The sequence below is a fragment of the Nyctereutes procyonoides genome, unplaced genomic scaffold, assembly GCF_905146905.1.
Source record: "Nyctereutes procyonoides isolate TBG_1078 unplaced genomic scaffold, NYPRO_anot_genome, whole genome shotgun sequence".
NCBI lineage: Eukaryota > Metazoa > Chordata > Mammalia > Carnivora > Canidae > Nyctereutes > Nyctereutes procyonoides.
Genome location: NW_026575032.1, coordinates 6,735,478 through 6,755,517, shown reverse-complemented (window position 1 = coordinate 6,755,517; position 20,040 = coordinate 6,735,478). Strand labels below are relative to the sequence as shown.

The window sequence follows — 20,040 nt, the reverse complement described above, 5'->3', positions numbered from 1 at the left end:
CAACCCCTGAGCCACCCAGGTGTCCTGTTACTTTGTTTTTTTAAAGTCTATTTTGTCTGGTATAAGTATTGCTACCCAGGCTTTTTGTTTGTTTTTTTGCCTTCCATTTGCATACTGAATGTATTTCCATCCTTTTACTTTCAGTCTGTATTCATCTTTAGGTCTGAAGTGAGTCTCTTGTAGGCAGAATATAGATGAGTGAGTTTTAAAAATCCATTCTGTCTCTCTATGTCTTGTGATTGGAGCACTTTTACATTTACATTTAAAGTAATTACTGAGGGCAGCCCAGGTGGCTCAGCAAGCACCACCTTCAGCTTGATGTGCTTGATGACTTTGGTGGCTGGATGGAGTTGTAACTGTATATGCTAGTTTTTTACAACATGGCTTTTTACAGAAAGAATAAGGAAAAATGAAAGGAGAAAATAATAAAAGAAGAAACAGAGAAAGAAAAAATAAAAAGGATTTTAAAAAGGGAGCCAAAAAGAAAAGAACAAAACCAAAAAGAAAAAATAACAGACATTTTAAAAAGTAAAATAAAATTTAACCCTGCCCCCAAAACTGCAGCTTGTTTTCTTTGCCTTAGCACTTCACGGTAACCAATGTGGACCTGTGGTCCCTGGGCTGGCTGGGGTCAAAGGCTCACTGTAAACCAACCTGTTTTGGTCTGGACATTTAAGGTGGAAAGGGAGAGAGTATTCCCAAAATTCCTCAGCATTTTTAACCATGGCTTTTTTTTTCCTGTGTCCCAGTGTGTCCAGAGCTGATATAAGCTTGTAGACTCTGGGCTCGCTGAAGTTGCAAGCTCATTAAGATGACTAGACCCACATGTTACATAGTTCGGACCCTGTACATATAATAGAGATCATATGGTACTTTTGTAGTTCCATACACATTTTAAGATTGTTTGTTCTATTTCTTTGAAAAATTCCATTGGAACTTTGATAGGAATTGCATCGAGTCTCTAGATTAATTTGGGAAGTGAGGACATTTTAGCAATAATCATTCTTCCAATCCATGGGCACAGAATATCTCCATTTGTGACTTTGATTTATTTTATTAATGTCTTATAGTTTTTAGTATACAGCTCTATTACCTCCTTGGTTAAACTTACTCTTAGATATTTCTTTTGAAGCAATTGTAAACAGGGTTGTTTTATTTCTCCTTATGATAGTTTATTATTAGTGTATAGAAACATAACAGATTTTTATTATTTTTACATTTTTGTTTATTATTTATTTAGAGCATGAGCAGTGGGGAGAGGGGCAGAGGTAGATGGAGAGACAGAATCTTAAGCAGGTTCCACACTCAGCATGGAGCCAGAATTGGGCTTGATCTCACCACCTAAGATCATGAACTAAAGCCAAAATCAAGAAGTCAGATACTTAAAAGACTGAGCCACCAACCACCCCAAAAAGTAGCAGAAGTTTGAGTATTGATTTTGTATCTTGCAGCTTTACTAAATTTATTAGTTCTAGCAGTTTTTTGTTGGAGTCCTGAGGTTTTATATATATTAAATCATGTCCTCTGCAAAAAGAGACAATTTTACTTCTTCCTTTCTAATTCTGACACAATTTTTTTCTTGCTTGATTTCTCTAGTTAGAATTTCAAATATTGCATTGAATAGAAGTGGTAAAAGTGGATACTTTCATCTTAGAGGTGTTCGTAGTCTTAGAGGAAAAGCTTTCAGTCTTTCATTGTTGAGTATGATGTTAGCTGTGGCCTTGTCATATATGGCCTGTATTATGTTGAGGCATATTCCCTCTATACCCACTTTATTGAGAAGTTTTATCATAAATGGATGTTAGCCTTTTTCAAATGCTCTTTTTGCATCTGTTGAGATGATCATATGATTTTTATACTTCATTTTGTTAACGTATATCACGTTTATTGATTTGTAGATACTGAAACATACTTGCATTTCTGGAATAAATGCCTCTTGATCATGGTGTATGATCCTTTTTATGTATTGTTAAATTTGGCTTGTTTATATTTTGTTGAGTTTTTTTTTTTAAGATTTTATTTATTTATTTATGAGAGAGAGAGAGATGCAGAGACACAGGCAGAAGGAGAAGCAGGCTCCATGCAGGAGACCCGATGTGGGACTCGATCCCGGGTCTCCAGGACCAGGCCCTGGGCTGAAGGCAGGGCTAAACCGCTGAGCCACCTGGGCTGCCCTTGTTGAGGTTTTTAGTGCTTAGCAGGGATATTGGCCTGTAACATTGTTTCCTTGTGGCATCTTTTTATACCAGATTAATGCTGGTCCCTTAAAATGAATTTGATGAGTTCCCTCCTCTTTAATTTTTTGGAAGAGCTTGAGAAGGACTGGTATTAATTCTTCTTTGAATGCTTGGTAGAATTTATCACTGGGGCTGTATGTTCTTGGATTTTTGTTTATTGTGAAGTTTTTGATTACTGATAATTACTAGTCTCCTAACTAGGAATCAGTTTGTTCAGATTTTCTATGTCAGCATGATTCAGTCTTGGTAGAATGTATGTTTATAGGAATTTATCCATTTCTTTTAGGTTGTCCAAGGTTGGCATATACTCATTCATAGTAGTCTCTTATGATAGTATCTTATGATAATATCTCTTTCATTTCTGACTTATTTGAGGCCTCTCTTTTTTTTTTATGACTCTTGCAAAAGTCTTTTTTTACTTTTATCTTTTCAAAGGACAACCTCTTAGTTTCACTGCTCCTCTTGTCTTTTTAGTCTCTATTTCATTTATTTCTGCTATAATTTTTTTATTTCCTTCTACTAACTTTTTTGTCCCTTGAGATGTAAAATTAGGTTGTTTATCTGAAACTTATCTTGTTTTTTGAGGTAGACATTTGTTATTGTGAACTTCTCTATGCTTTGGGTGCATCACACAAATTTTGGTATATTTCCATTTTCATTTGTCTCAAGTATTTTATTTCTCTTTTGATATTTTCTTTGCCTCATTAGTTGTTTGATAGCATGTTGTTCAGTCTCTACATATTTGTGAATTTTCAAGTTTTATACCATTGTGCTTGGAATAAAGACTTGACATGACTTTAGTTCTCTTAAATTTATTATGACTTGTTTTCTATCCCAATATATGACCTATCCTGCAAAATGTTTTATCATGCTTTAAAAGAATATGTGAATTTTCAAGTTTTATACCATTGTGCTTGGAATAAAGACTTGATATGACTTTAGTTCTCTTAAGTTTATTATGACTTGTTTTCTCTCCCAATATATGACCTATCCTGCAAAATGTTTTATCGTGCTTTAAGAGAATATGTATTCTGTTGCTTTTGGATGTAATATTCTGTATATATCTGTTAAGTCCATCTGCTCTAATTTGTCATTTAGGCCAATGATCCTGTATTGATTTTTTTTTGTCTGCGTGATCCATCCATTGCTATAAGTGAGGTGTTAAAATATCCTACTATTAAAAAAAAAATCCTACCATTACTGTATTGCAGTCTATTTCTCCTTTTAGGCCTATTAATATTTACTTTATATATTTAGGTGCTTCTGTATTGGGTACTTATTTACAAATGTTAGATCCTCTTGGGATTTTGACACCTTTATCATTATGTAAGTCCCATCTTTGTCTCTTATTACAACCATGTTTAAAGTCTTTTTGTCTAAGTATAGCTATTTTAGCCTTGTTTGTTTCCATAGCATGGAATACTTTTTTTCCATTCTTTCACTTTCCGTCCGTTTGAATCCTTACATCTAAAATGATACTCTTGTGGGGCGTATGGATGGGTTTTAGTTTTTTTTTTTTTAAAATCCATTCAGCCAGTCTATGTCTTGATTGAAGACTTTAGTCTATTTGTATTTAAAGTAATTATTTATAAGCATGTGCTTATTGCCATTTCATTATTGTTTACTGGCTGGTTTTGTACTTCCTCTGTTTCCTTTTTTTCTTCTTTGCTCTCTTTCCTATGGCTTAATGACTTCCTTATATATATATAAGTAGTTTCCTTATATATATAAGTAGTTTACTTATATTCTCTTTTTTTTTGTCTTTTGTGTATTTGTTTTAGGTTTTTGCTTTGTTATAACCATGTGGCTTATGTATGAAAGCTTAGAGTATATTTTAAGTTAATAGCAGTTTTAGTTTGATTGCATCTGAAGCTCAACATCTTTACCCTTACCACTGATGGTTTATGTTTTTGGTATCACATGTTACATTCCTTTTTTTTTTTTTTTTTTTAAGTAAACTCTATGCCCGACATGGAGCTTTAACTCACAACCCAAAGGTCAAGGGCATGCTACACTGACCAAATTACGCTGCCCCCCACCCCCCCACCTACCTCCTCTTCTGCAACCCTTTGTTTGTTTCCCAGAATCAGGAGTCTCTCATGGTTTGTCTTCCTCTCTAATTTTGCCCCCCTTCCCTTATGGTCCCTTTCACTATTTCTTATATTACACATATGAGCGAAACCATATGATAATTGTCTTTTCTCTAATTGACTTATTTCACTAGCATAATACCTTCCAGTTACATCCACATCAATAAAAATGGTAGGTATTCGTCCTTTCTGATTGCTGAGTAATATTCCATTGTGTATACCACATCTTCTTTATCCATTCATCTGTTGAAGGATATCTTGGTTCCATCCACAGTTTGGCTGTTGTGGACATTGCTGCTATGAATGTTGGGGTGTAGGTGTCCTATCATTTCACTACATCTGTATCCTTGGGTAAATATTCAGTAGTGCAATTACTGGACCATAGATTGTCTCTATTTTTAACTTCTTGAGGAACCTTCACACTGTTTTCCAGAATGCCTACACTAGCTTGCATTTCCACCAACAGTGCAAGAGGGTTCCCCTTTCTCCATATCCTCACCAACACTCGTGGTTTCCTGTCTTGTTAATTTTAGCCATTCTCACTGGTGTAAAGTGGCATCTCGTGGTTTTGATTTGTATTTATCTGATGTCAAATGATGTGGAGCAATTTTTCATGTGCTTGTTGGCCATGTGTAGGTCTTCTTTGGAGAAATGTCTGTTCATTTCTTCTTCCCATTTCATAACTGGATTGTTTGTTTGTTGGGTGTTGGGTTTGATAAGTCCTTTATAGATCTTGGATACTAGCCCTTTATCTGATATGTCATTTGCAAATATCTTCTCCCATCCTGTATTTTGTCTTAGTTTTGTTGATTGTTTCCTTTGCTGTGCAGAAGCTTTTTATCTTGATGAAATCTCCATAGTTTATTTTTGCTTTTGTTTCCGTTGCCTTCATAGATGTGTCTTTTAAGAAGTTGCTATGGTCAGGGTCAAGAAAGCTGTTGCCTGTGTTCTCCTCTAGTATTTTGATGGATTCTTGTCTCACATTTAGGTCTTTCAACCATTTTGAGTTTATCTTTGTGGTGTAAGAGAATGGTCCAGTTTTATTCTTCTGCATGTGGCTGTCCCAATTTTCCCAACACCATTTATTGAAGAAGCTGTCTTTTTTCCATTGGATATTCTTTCCTGCTTTGTTGAAGCTGAGTTGACCATAAAGCTGAGGGCCCATTTCTGGGTTCTCTATAATGTTCCATTAATCCATGTGTCTATTTTTGTGCCAGTACTATACTATCTTGATGAGCACAGCTTTGTAATATGGCTTGAAGTCAGGCATTGTGATTTCCCCAGCTTTGGCTTTCTTTTTCAACTTCCCCTGGCTATTCAGGGTCTTTTCTGGTTCCATACAAATCTTAGGATTATTTGTTCCAACTCTGTGAAGAAAGTCCATGGTATTTTGATAGGGATTGCATTGAATGTGTAAATTGCTCTGGGTAGCATTGACATTTTCATAGTATTTATTCTTAAGTCCATGAGCATGGAATGTTTTTCCATCTCTCTGTATTTTCCTCAATTTCTTTCATAAGTGTTCTGTAGTTATTAGAGTACAGATCCTTTACCTCTTTGGTTAGGTTTATTCCTAGGTATCTTATGATTTTGGGTGCAATTATAAGTGGGAACCATTCCTTAATTTCTCTTTCTTCAGTCTTAGTGTATAGAAATGCAGCTAATCTCTGTGCATTGATTTTGTATCCTGCCACATCGCTGAATTGCTCTATGAGTTCTAGCAATTTTGGGATGGAGTCTTTTGGATTCTCCATAGACAGTATCATATCATCTGCAGAGAGTGAGTTTGGCAATTTGGATACTTTTTATTTCTTTTTGCTATCTGGTTGCTGCAGCTAGGACTTCTAGTACTATGTTGAACAACAGTGGTGAGAGTGGTTATCCCTGTTGTGTCCCTGACCTTAGGGGAAAAGCTCTGTTTTTCCCCATTGAGAATGATATTTGCTGTGGACCTTTCATGGATGGCTTTTGTGGTATTGAGGTATGTTCCCTTTTCTCCCTACGCTTTGAAGAGTTTTAATCAGGAAAGGATGCTATGTTTTGTCAAATACTTTCTCTGCATCAATTGAGAGGATCATATGGTTCTTGTCTTTTCTTTTATTAATGTGATCTGTCACGTTGACTATTTTACAAATGTTGAACCACCCTTGTAGCCCAGGGTTAGATCCTACTTGGTCGTGGTGAATAATTCTTTTAATGTACTGTTGGATCCTACTGGTTAGTACCTTGGTGAGTATTTTGGCATCCATGTTCATCAGGGATATTGCTCTGTAATTCTTTTTGATGGAGTCTTTGTCTGGTTTTGGGATCATGATAATACTGTCCTACAGAATAGTTTGGAAGTTTTCTTTCCATTTCTATCTTTTGAAACCGCTTCAGTAGGATAGATATTATTTCTTCTTCTTTTTTAAAATATATTTTATTTATTTATTCATGAGAGACACAGAGAGGTAGAGACATAGGCAGTGGGAGAAGCAGGCTCCCTGTGGGTGAGCCTAATGTGGGACTCAATCCCAGGACCCCAAGATCATGTCCCAAGTCGAAGGCAGACGTTTAACCACCGACCACCCAGGCATCCCATATACCACATCTGTATCCATTCCTGTATAGATGGACATTTGGATTGCTTCCATATCTTGGCTATTGTAGATACTATTGCTGCAGTAAACATAAGGATGTATATATCTTTTCAAATTAGTGTTTTTGTTTTCTTTGGTTAAATACCCAGTAATGTAATTACTAGATTATACGGAAATTCTATTTTTAGTTTTCTGAGGAAACTGCATTCTCTTTTCTCTAGTGGCTGCACAAACTTGCATTCTCAACAACAGTTCATGAGGGTTCCTTTTTCTCCACATTTTCACCAACATTTGTTTCTTTTATTTTCTTTCTTTTTTTTATTCTAGCCATTCTCATAGATGTAAGGTGATATTTCATTGTGGTTTTAATTTGCATTCCTCTGATGATTAGAGATATTGAGCATCTTTTCACATGTCTGTTGGCTATCTGTATGTCTTCCTTGGGAAAATGTCTATTCCAGGCCTCTGCCCATTGTTTTTTTCTCCTCTGCCAAATTTTAATTGGATTAGTTGATTTTTTTTTTTGGTGTTGAGTTATATAAGTTCTTTATAGATTTTATATGTTAATTCCTTGTTGGATATATCATTTACAAATATCTCCCATTCAATAGGTTGCCTTTTTATTTTGTTGGTGGTGTTTTTGATTGTGCAAAGCTTTTTAATTCGCAGTGGTCCCAATAGTTTATTTTTGCTTTTGTTTCCCTTGTCATAAGGAGACAAACCTAGAAAAACATTTCTATGCTAATGTCAAAAAATTACTGTTTTCTTGTATAAATTTTACAGTTTCAGGTCTTATATTTAGGTCATTAAATCATTTTGAGTTTATTTTTGTGTATGGTATCAGAAAGCTGTCCTGTTTGTTTTGTTTTGCATGTAACTGTCTAGTTTTCCCAGCACCATTTGTTGAAGAGACTATCTTATTTTCATTGTATATTCTTGCCTTCTTTGTCATAGATCAATGAACTATAAAAGTGTAAGTTTATTTCTGCACTCTCTTTTGTCAGTTTACCTATGTGTCTGTTTTGGGGCCAGTACTATGCCATTTTCATTATTCCAGTTTTAAAATATTTCTTGAAATCTGGAATTGTGATATCTAAGCTTTGTTTTTTCTCAGGATTCCTTTGAGATCAGGGGGTCTTTGTGGCTCCATATGAATTTTGGGAGATTTGTTCTAGTTCATTGAAAGATTTTGTTGGTGTTTTGATAGGGATTGCATTAAATCTGGAGATTACTTTGGGATACGGACATATTAACAATATTCTTCAATCTGTAAGCATGGTATATCTTTTTATTTGTGCCATCTTCAGTTTCTTTTATCCCTGTGTTTAATTTTCATAGTACAAATCTTTTACCCCCTTGGTTAAGTTTATTCCTAGGTATTTTATTCTTTTAGGTTCAATTATAAGTGGAATTGTTTTCTTAACTTCTTCTGCTGCTATATTATTAGTGTATAGAAATGCAATAGCTTTTTGCATATTAATTTTGTATTCTGTGACTTTACTGAATTCATTTATCAGTTCTAGTTTTTTGGTGGAGTCTTTAGGGTTTTCTATAGTATCATGTCATATGCATATAATGAAAGTTTTACTTTTTCCTGACCAATTTGGATGCCATTTATTTATATATTCATTCATTTATGTATGTATGTATGTACGTACGTATTTTTGTTTGATTGCTGTGGCTAAGAGACTTCAGTACTATGATGAGTAGAAGAGTGAGAATGGACATCCTTGTCTCGATCCTTTTCTTAGAGGAAAATCTTTCAGTTTTTCACCATAGAGTAATAGAGTATGATAATTAGTTGTGGGTATTTAACTTATGGCCTTTATTATGTTGAGTATGTTTCCTGTAAATCTTTTTTTTTTATTTTTTTATTTTTTTTTATTTTTTTATTTATGATAGAGAGAGAGAGAGAGAGGCAGAGACATAGGCAGAGGGAGAAGCAGGCTCCATGCACCGGGAGCCCGACGTGGGATTTGATCCCGGGTCTCCAGGATCGCACCCTGGGCCAAAGGCAGGCGCCAAACCGCTGCGCCACCCAGGGATCCTAATCTTTTTTTTTTAAATTAAGAATGGCTGTTGTAATTTGTCAAATAATTATTCTGCATGTGTTGAAATAATTGTATTTTTTCCCCTTCTCTTGTTAATATGGTGTATCACATACTGATTGACTTAAAAATATTGAAACATTCTTGATACCCCTGGAATAAATCCTGCTTGATTGTGGTGAATACTTTTTTTTTCTTGATATATTGTTGGATTCGGTTTGTTCATATTTTGTTGAAGATTTTTGCCTGTAAGTTCCTCAGAGCTAATGGACTGTAGTTTCATTTTTTGTAGTGTCTTATCTGGTTTTGGTATTCAGGGTAATGCTAGCCTCATAGAATGAATTTGGAAGCTTCTATTTTGGGAATAGTTTGAGAAAAATAGATATTAACTATTCTTTAAATGTTTGGTTAGAATTCACCTCTGAAGTTTTCACCTCTGAAGTTTTATGGTCCTGGACTTTTGGTGGTTTTGATTTTTTTTCATTACTGATTCAATTTCATTGCTAGTAATTGGTCTGTTCAAATTTTCTTTTTAATTCAGTTTTCAGATGCTACGTGTTTCTAGGAATTTTCTATTTCTTCTAGGTTGTCCAATGTGTTTGTATATAATTTTTCATAATATTCTAATCTTTTCTATTTCTTTGATGTCAGTTATTTCTCCTCCTCCTTTTCTGACTTATTTGAACCCTCTTTTTTCTTGATGAGTCTGGATAAAGGTTTATCAATTTTGTTGATCTTTTCAAAGAACCATGTTCTGGTTTCACTGATCTGTTCTATTTTTTCTTTTTCTTTTTCTTTTTCTTTTTTTTTTTTTTTTTTTTTTTTTACTCTATTTCACGTATTTCCTTCCCTCTACTAGTTGGGGCCTTTTTTTTTTTTTTTCTTTTTTTTTAACCTCCTTAAGATGTAAAGTTTGGTTTTTGGGTTTTTTTTTTGTTTGTTTGGGTTTTTTTTTGAGATTTTTCCTTGAGTTCAGCCTGTGTTGCTAAAAGCTTTTCTTCTAGAACAGCTTTTGGGGATGCCTGGGTGGCTCCATGGTTGAGCATGTGCCTTAGACTGAGGTCGTGATTCCAGGGTTCTGGGATCGAGTCCTGCAGTGGGCTCCCCACAGGGAGCCTTCTTCCTCTGCCTATGTCTTTGGCCTTTCTCCCTGTGTCTCTCAAAAATAAATAACATCTTTTTTTTAATGTTATTTTTTTAAAGATTTATTTATTTATTTATGATAGACGGGGGGGCGCGCAGAGACACAGGCAGAGGGAGAAGCAGGTTCTATGCCGGGAGCCCGACGCGGGACTCGATCCCAGGACTCCAGGATCGCACCCTGGGCCAAAGGCAGACGCTAAGCCGCTGAGCCACCCAGGGATTCCCTTAAATAAAATCTTAAAAAAAAAAAAAAAAAAGAATGGCTTTTGATGTTTCCCAAAGATTTTGGTGTTGTATTTTCATTTTCATTTGTCTCCATGTAGTTTTTGATTTCCTCTTTGATTTCTTGGTCAACTCATCCATTGTTTAGTAGCATGTCATTTAGCCTCCATGTATTTGTCGTTTTTTTCTTATGATTGATTTCTAGTTTTTATTACCACTGTGGTTGGAAAAGATGCTGAATGTGATTTCAGTCTTTTTTAACTTATTGAGACTTGTGGCCTTACATGTAATCTATTCTGGAGAATGATCTATGTGCACTTGAAAAGAATGTGTTTTCTACTGTTTTGGGATGGAATTGTTTCAATATATCTGTCAGTTCCATCTGGTCCTATTCAAAGCCCCTGTTTCTTTGTTGATTGTCTATCTGGATGATTTATCCATTGATTTAAGTGGGATTTTGAAGTCCCCTACTATTATTGTTGTACTGTCAATGTCAATTTATTTATTTCTATTAATATTTGCTTTATGTACTTAGGTGTTCCCATGTTGGGTGCTTATATATTTATCATTTATATATCCTTTTATTGATTAGTTCCCTTTATCACTTTATCATTATGTCTTTCTTTGTCCTTTGTTGCAGTCTTTGAAGTTTATTTTGTCTGATATATGTAATGCTACCCCAGGTTGGTTTTTGTTTGTTTGCTTCCATTTGGATGTAAACATTTTTACATCTCTCACTTTCAGTCTTTTCAGTCTACATGCTTTATGTCTGAAATGAATCTCTTGTGGTTAGTGTATAGAAGAATCTTGCTTTTAAAACTTTTTTTACCATTCAGTTATTCTGCATCTTTGGAGGTTTTACATTCAAAGTACATTCAAAGTAATTATGGATAAGTAATTATGGATAAGTAAGTGCTTATTGCCATTTACTTCAAAGTAATCATGGATAAGTAAGTGCTTATTGCTATTTTGTTACCTGTATTATGATTATTTTTATAGTTCTTTGTTCACTTCTCTTGGTCTTCTCTCTTATGCTTTGCTGGCTTGCATAGTGATATGCTTTGATTTCTTTTTCTTTATTTTTTGTGTATCTATTGCAGGTTTTTGATTTGTGGTTACCATTAGGTTCATATATAACATTTTATGCCTATAGTACTCTATATTAAGTTGATGGTCCCTTGAGTATGAACCCATTTAATAGCATTAAACTTTTACTCTTTGCTCACTGATGTTTCATGTATATGTTAACATAGTTTACATTCTTTTATATTATGAATCCCTTGACTGATTTTTGTAGATATAATTGATTTTAGTGCTTCTTCTGTGCTTTAATCCTTGTACTGGCTTTGTAAGTGATTAATCTACTACTTTTATTATGTTTGTATTTACATGTGAGATTTTTTTTCTTTTATCATTTTACTTCTGATTCTGGCCTTTTCTTTCTACTCATGGTATTCCCTTTAATGTTTCTTGTAAGTGTGGTTAGTATTAATGAACTCCTTTAATTTCTGTGTTCCTGGAAAACTTTCTCTCTCCTTTTATTCTGAATGATATCTTTACTGGATAAAGCATTTTGTTTGCAGGTTTTGTTGTTATTGTTTTTCAACAACAACAATAGTACTTTTCAGTACTTTGAAAGTATTTTATGCCACTCTCTTCTGGCCTCTAATTTTCTGCTGAAAAATCTGTTAGCCATATAGGATTTCCCTTCTATGTAACTGGTTTCTTCTCTCTTACTGCTTTTAAAATCTCTGTTCATTACTATTTTTGTGCCATTTTAATTATCGTGTGTCTTGATATGGATCTCCTTGGGTGGTTTTTGTTTGACATTTTCTGGGCTTCATGGAACTGGATGTCTGTTTCCTTCTTCTGTGTTATAGAAGTTTAATCCTTTATTTCTTTAAACAAATGTTCTCTTCTACTTCTGGGATGCCTGTAATGAGAATGTTATTACACTGGATGATTTTACTGAGTTTCCTTAACCTAGTCTCATTTTTTATCTTTTTTCTTCTTTTTGCTCTGTAGCTTTTTTTTTTTTTTTTTCTCAGTACTCTCTCACAACTCACTGATTTGTTTTTCTTTCTCTCCCTCCTTGTTTGACTTTCTGTAGTGTGTTTTTAATTTTAGTTATAGAGTTTTCTTCTCTGGCTCTTATATTTTCTATTTGTCAAATGTCTTAACATTCTCCACTCTTTTTTCAAGTCCAGTGAGTATCTTTATGACCATAACTTTGAATTTTTTAATAGGTATATCCTTCTCTCCATTTCATTTAGTTCTTTTGCTGTGGTTCTGTCTTGTTCTTTCATTTTTGGTATATTCCTTTCTCATTTCCTTTCTTTGTGTTAGTTTCTATGTGTTAGGAAATCAGCTGTGTCTCCTGATTGAAAAATATGGCCTTATGAGTAACAGCCTGTGGTACCCTGTAGTGCATTGTCCCCTGTTCATCAGAACCAGGCACATCAGAGCTGTCTCCTGAGTGGGTTTTGTGCATTCCATTATTGTAGCTAAGCCTCATTTGTTTTCAATCCAGTTTGCTGCAGTGGCCCATCTTGCCTCTTGTGGGTTGGGTTGGTCCTGTGCTGTTAACCACTAGTCTGGGGATGTTGTGGGCTTGTAATTGTGCAAGGTGAGCAGTCAGACCAGATACTTGTCTTTAGACCATTTGTCTGGGCTGGAGTCTCACCAACTATAGCCAGCAATCCTTGCCTTGTACACTGAGAGGCTTTTGTTGGTAGGTGTGGCCTGTAATTAGTTCATATGTTTGCCCAGACCTTGTGCTGGGGCTGCAGATGCATTGACCAGCAGAGTACTCCCCCTGCACTGCCAGTTTGGCTGCTGGGACTGTGAAGGTCCTGGGGTGTGTGGTCATTTTCTCTTTCATTTTCTCTTCTCTGTGGGGCAGGAGTCACTTTGCAGTGGTGCTAGTCCTTGCTGGGTCTGCCTTCAGGATAGAAAGTGGAAGGAGCCGCTTTGGGGGGACTCCTGCTAGGTGGGGCAGGTTGGATCTGGAGGAGAATCTTCTGCATAAGAAGGGGGAGGGGGCGTGTGGTGTTTGAAAGTTAGGTGGAAGATGTTTATGCTTTTTCATGCAGATATCCCACTATTTCGATTGGAGGTGGGGAAGAAATGGTGCCCACCAGCAATTTTGTTCTTGAAGTCTCCTAAAGATCCCTGCCCCTCCAGCATACATTGAGGAATTAGTAATCTTTGCAAAGTGCTACTTCTGTACTGTATCTTGGTGGGACCTCAGTTTTCCTATCATCCTTTGGCTCTCCCAGGGCTGAATCTGCTAAATTTTACCCAGATTTAAGCTCCACTGATTGTAAAAATTCATGATAAGCCCTACTGTTTTTCAAAGTCAAATGTAATGGGACTTGTTTTCCCAGTGTAGTTGCCATATATGTGGTGCCTGGTGTGAGGTGTGTTTGTTCCTTTCCCTTCTCCATGCTTGTGGTATCTCTCCTGTTTGTGGTTAGTCTCACTGAGATTTTGGTTCTAGACTGCATCTCCACCCTTCCTGCCCTTTCCCATGTGTCCTCCTCTCTACAGTTAACCATTGAAGGTCTGTTCTGCCAGTCTTTGGGTAGTTTCTTGTGTTCAGCGCACCTATGTGGCTGTTAGGTAGGTGTGTCTTTGGGACATGATGAGTTTAGAATCCTCCTACTCCACCATCTTCCAAGGATCACAAGATTTTTTTCCTTCAACACTTTAAACATACTGTGCCATTCCCTCCTGGCCTACAAAGTATCCATTAAAAAATATACTGATAGTCTTTTGGTATTCCTTTAATTTTTTTTTTTTTATTGACGTGTAGTTGACATAGAATGTTACACTAGTTTCAGGTGTACATCATAGTGATGTGACAACTCTTTACATAATGCTATGCTCACAACAAGTGTAGCTATCAGTCATGTCACCTTTCAATATTATTAAAATACCATTGACTACATTCCATATGCTGTTGCTTTCATCATCTTGTTATTCATTATAAAACTGAAAAAAAAAGTTTAGGGTTCTCTTTTATGTAAAAATTGTTTTTCTTTTGCTGCTTTTAATATCTTTTTGTCTTAACTTTTGACATTTTAATTATGCTGTATCTTAGTGTGGGTTGCTTTGTATTCATCTTTTTTGAAACTCTCTGGGCATCTTGAATCTGGATGCTGTTTCTTTCCCTAGGTTAGGGATGTTTTTAGTCATTATTTATTAAGACAAGATTTTAACCTTTCTTCTTCTGGGACCCTTATGAGTGTTAGTCCACATGATGTTACCCTATAAGCCCCTTAAGATATTTTACCTTTTTTCCATTCTTTATTTTTTTAACTGCTCTGAATAGATGAATTCCACTGCTTTATCTTAGAGCTGACAGATCCTTTTCTCCATTTCATGCAATCTGCTGTTGAACCCCTCTAGTGTACTTTTCAGTGAGGTTATTGTATTCTTTAGTTGTGACTTTTAATATTTTCTAATATTTCAAATCATTCTGAACACCTAAAGAAATTGAGCTGAGGACTGATAACAAACTACAACCAAAAGGAAAAAAGAGGCCACATCTTGGAAGGTGGTTGGTGTAGAGACATGATTTGGAGAACAAAAGAATCACAGGTGCTATGTAGGGATGGGAGCCCTGATCACAGAGAAGAGAATGAGAGCAGGACTCAGGGGATGGCACAAGAAAAACACTTCTCTAAAACCACTGCCTGGGTAAATGAGAGGGGCTGGTTATCACGAGATTTTACAAGCAGTAGAGCTCAAAGACTGAGGTTTAGAAATCTATGCCATTGCTGGGGTAGAGCCTGGCAGGCATACAGGTGCTCCTGTGAAGGAGGGCATAGGCATAAGAGTGGACATTGTGGTCTGAAGATCCCCTGGGTCACATTGGGAGAGTTAGTTCCCTTTCTTGGAGTGCATTTGAGAGGTCCATGGCTTCTCTGGGGACACAAGGGCCAGTGAGTGCCATTGAGCTCTCCCATTCATTAGCATAGGAGTAGAGACACCTGCTGAGGGCAGCTAATCTGGATGTGGCTTTTTGATGCACTTTACCATAAACTCCAGGCCCCCGTGTGTGTTCATGCATCTGCCCTCCTGGGACAATCCAGCACTGGCCACACTGTGGTGAGACCAGCGTGGGTCCATGTTATCCCAGGTCCCTACAAATTGGGGTTTTGAAACCCAGCAGGTACACCTGAGGTGAACCACAGGAGCACTGTGCTACTGGATGGACCAATGATTCAGAAACAGGGTGGAGGCAGGGATCTGAGGAATGCCTGGGACTCACAAGGGGAGATTGATCACTCTTATGTAAGGCTTCCTGAACAGTGGTGGGTGTGATCTCTCTTCTCTGGGGCTGAGAGAGTTGGTTAATGCCATTTTTATCCCTGCCCCTCAGCACAGGTAGACTTTAGTGAGCAGCAAAGCACCCACACTGGAGGCTTGAGCTGCTTACACCAAACCCAGCCCCTGCTATGTTCTCCAGGTGCTTTTTTTTTTTTTTTTACTAGGGCAAGTGTGCCTGTGAGCCAGAGCAGCAATGGGCCCTTCCCCCAGGAGACCAGCACAACCCCCTGGATGCACCAAGTCTACTGACCATAGAATGCTGCAAAGCTTCACTTCTAGTGAAAACAGGATCTAAGGGAATTCCTGGGTGGCTCAGTGGTTTGGCGCCTGCCTTTGGCCCAGGGCACGATCCTGGAGTCCTGGGATCGAGTCCCACGTCAGGCTCCCAGCATGGAGCCTGCTTCTCCCTCCTCCTGTGTCTCTGCCTCTCTCTCTGTCTATCATAAATAAATAAAAGTCTTAAAAAAACAACAACAACAGGATCTAAGCTCTTTTTTAAAGGGGAGGGGCAGAGGGAGAAAGAATCTCAGCAGGCTTCATGCCCAGCATGGAGCTCATCATGGACCTCCATCCTACAACCCTAAAGTCATGACCTGAGCCAAAATTAAGAGTTGGTTGCTTAACTGACCAAGCTACCCAGGTTTCCCAGGATCTAGCCTCTTTTAAGAAGCAGACCAAAACACACCTGGTTAAAACTCACTACACACGGGACAAGGTCCAAACACTCCCCATGGAAGCAAGGAGAAACTCTGCAGAGGACTGACCAGAAGTAAAGAACAGCCAAAATACAACAGCAGAGTGGATATAGCATACATGAGATACTTCCTAAAGTGCCAGGCCATGGATAGTATATGACCTGTTCTTAATACAGTCATTAAGGAGCAGAAAACATAACAAACAGGCTTTCCTAACACACAGAAGACAGAGACCTGGACAAAATGCCAAGATAGTGGAAGCCACTCCCAAAAGAAAGGGATCTAGTCAAAACAGAACTAGAATTTAAAACATCATGGATTTGAGAAAGGCATAGAATACACCAGAGAGTCTTTTACCACAGAGATAAAAGGCCTAAAAACTAGTCAGACTGAAATAAAAAAATGCTATAATTGAGATGTGAAACCATTTGGAGGTAATGACCACAAGGATGGAAAAAACAGAGGAATGAAAATGTGATAAAGAAGATAAAATTTTGGAAAAATAATGAAGCTGAAAGGAGGAAAGAAAAATATTGGATCATGAATGTAGACTAAGGAAACTCAGTGATTCCATAAAGCATAATAACATTCATATCATAGGAATCCCAGAAGAAGAGAGGGAAAGGGGGGCAGAAGGTTTATTTGAGCAAATTATAGCCAAAACTTCCCTAATCTGGGGAAGGAGACAGACAGCCAAATCCAGGAGGCACAGGGAACTCCCATCAGAATCAACAAAAGTAGGCCAACACCAAGTCATATTGTGGTAAAATTTGCAAAATACAGTGATAAGGAAAAAAGTCCTGAGAGCAGCAAGGGAAAAGAAATCCCTAACTTACAAGGGAAGACAAATAAGGTTAGCAGCAGACCTGTCCACAGAAATCTGGCAGGCCAGATGAAAATGTCGTGATATATTCAATGTGATGAATGGAAAAAACATGCAGCCAAGAATACTTTATCCAGCAAGGCTGTCATTCAAAATAGAAGGAGAGATACAGAGTTTCTCAGGAAAACAAAAACTAAAGGGGTTTGTGACCGCTAAACCAGCCCTGCAAGAAATATCAAAGGGGATTCTGAATGGGAAACAAAGACCAAAAGTAACAAAAACTAGAAAGAAAATCTCCAGAAACACCAACTTAACAGGTAACAACACAAGGGCACTAAATTCGTATCTATCAATAATCACTCTGAATGTAAATGGAGTAAATGCTCCAATCAAAATACATAGGGTGTCAGAATGGATATAAAACCAAAACCCATCTGTATGCTGCCTATAAGAGACTCATACTAAACCAAAAGATACCTACGGACTGAAAGTGGGGGAATGGAGAACCATTTATGCTAATGGATGTCAAGAGAAAGCTGGTGTACCCATACTTGTAACAAAAACTAGATTTTAAACCAAAGACAATAACAAGAGATGAAGAAGAGCATTATATCATAATGAAGGGGTGTATCCAGGAGATCCCTGGGTGGCTCAGCGGTTTAGTGCCTGCCTTCAGCCTGGGACGTGATCCTGAAGTCCTAGGATCGAGTCCCACATTGGGCTCCTTGTGTGGAGCCTGCTTTTCCCTCTGCCAGTGTCTGCCTCTCTCTCTCTCTCTCTCTCTCTGTCTCTCATGAATAAATATTTTTTTTAAAAAGGGGTGTATCCAATAAGAAGATCTAACTATTGGTAAATATGCTCCAACTTGGGAGCACCCAAATATATAAATCAATAACAAACATAAAGGAACTTATTGATAATAACACAATAATAGGCAACTTTAACACTCTACTTACAACAATGGACATATTATCTAATCAGAAAAATCAACAAGGAAAAAATAACTTCGAATGACACACTGGACCAGATGGACTTACAGATATATTAAGAACATCTCATCCTAAAGCAGCGGAATACACATTCTTTTTGAGTGCATATGGAACATTCTCTGGAATAAATCACATACTAGGTCACAAATCAGGCCTCAACAAATACAAAAAAGATAGAGATTATACCATGCATATTTTCTGACCACAATGCTATAAAACTTGGAGTCAATAGCAAGAAAAATTTAGAAAGACCACAAATACATGGAGGCTAAAGAATATCCTACTAAAGAATGAATGGGGGATGCCTGGGTGGCTCAGTGGTCGAGCGCCTGCTTTCGGCCCAGGGCGTGATCCTGGAGTCCCGGGATCGAGTCCCACATCAGGCTCCCTGCATGGAGTCCGCTTGTGCCTCTCTCTCTCTCTCATGAATAATAAAATCTTTTAAAAGAAAAAAAGAATGAATGGGTTGGAGAATCTAGTGCTAAGTCAGGCTCCCTGCTCAGTAGGGGAGTCTGCTTCTCCCTCTCTTTCTGCCATTCCCTCCCACTTGTGTACACGTGTGGTCCCTCTGTCTCTTTCAAATAAAATCTTAGAATAAATGGGTTAACCAAAGATTAAGGAATTTATTTTAATAATTTTATTTTTAAGATTTATTTATTTATTTATTTAATTTATTTATTTATGAGAGAGAGAGGCAGAGACACAGGAGGAGGGAGAAGCAGGCTCCATGCTGGGAGCCCAACACGGGACTCAATCCAGGACTCCAGGATTGTGCCCTGGGCCAAAGGCAGGTGCTCAACCGCTGAACCACCCAGGCATCCCCCCAAATTAAGGAATTTTAAAAAATACATAGAAGCATATGAAAATGAAAACCCAACAGTCCAAAACAGTCCAAAACCCAACAGCAGCAAAATCAGTCATAAGAAGGAAGTATATAGCAATACAGGCCTACATCAAGAAGAAAGAAGTCTCAAATACACAACCTAACCTTACGCCTAAAGGAGCTAGAAAAGGAATAGCAAATAATGCCTAAAGCCAGTAGCAAAGAAATAATACAGATTAGAGCCAAAATAAGTGATACAGAGAAAAAACAGTAGAATGATCAATGAAACTAGGAGCTGATTCTTTGAAAGAATTAATAAACCATTAAACCTCTAGCCAGACTTAACGAAAAAAGGACCCAAATAAAATCACGAATGAAAGGGGAGAGATCACAACCAACACCACAGAAATACAATCAATTATAAGAGAATGAGCAATTATATGCCAAAAAATTGGGTAACCTGGAAGAGATGGACAGATTCTTTAAAAAATATAAACTGTCAAAACTGAAACAGGAAGAACTAGAAAATTTGAATAGACCCATAACCAGCAAAGAAACTGAATCAGTAATCAAAAATCTCCCAACAAACAAAAGTCCAGGGCCAGATAGCTTCCCAGAAGAATTCTACCAAACATTTAAAGAATTGATACGTACTCTTTTAGAACTGTTCCAAAAAATAGAATGGAAGGAAAACTCCCAAACTCATTCTTAGCGGCCAGCATTACCTCGATTCCAAAACCAAAGACCCCACTAAAAAAGGGAATTACAGGCCAATATCACTGATGAACATGGATGCAAAAAACTTAAGATACTAACAAATAGAATCCCATAGTACATTAAAAGAATCATTCACCACAATCAAGTAGGATTTATTTCTGGGCTGCAAGCATAGTTCAATATTCACAAATCAATCAACGTCATACACCATGTTAATAAAAAAAATGAGCCATATGATCCTCTTAATGGATGCAGAAAAAAAGGATTTGACTTAGTATGGCATCCATTCTTTTTTTTTTTTTAAGATTTTATTTATTTATTCATGAGAGAGAGAGGCAGA

At 37.0% G+C, this 20,040-nt stretch overlaps 1 long non-coding RNA gene across 1 annotated transcript in view; it reads left to right on the top strand.

The window, feature by feature from the left end:
- LOC129504300 (uncharacterized) overlaps positions 1–18,801 on the top strand; it is a 28,742-nt gene extending 9,941 nt beyond the window's left edge. Inside the window, exon 3 of the long non-coding RNA XR_008663331.1 lies at positions 15,818–18,801. This is a non-coding gene — a long non-coding RNA (uncharacterized LOC129504300). The remainder of the gene's footprint in view (positions 1–15,817) is intronic.
- The last annotated feature ends 1,239 nt before the right edge of the window (positions 18,802–20,040 follow it).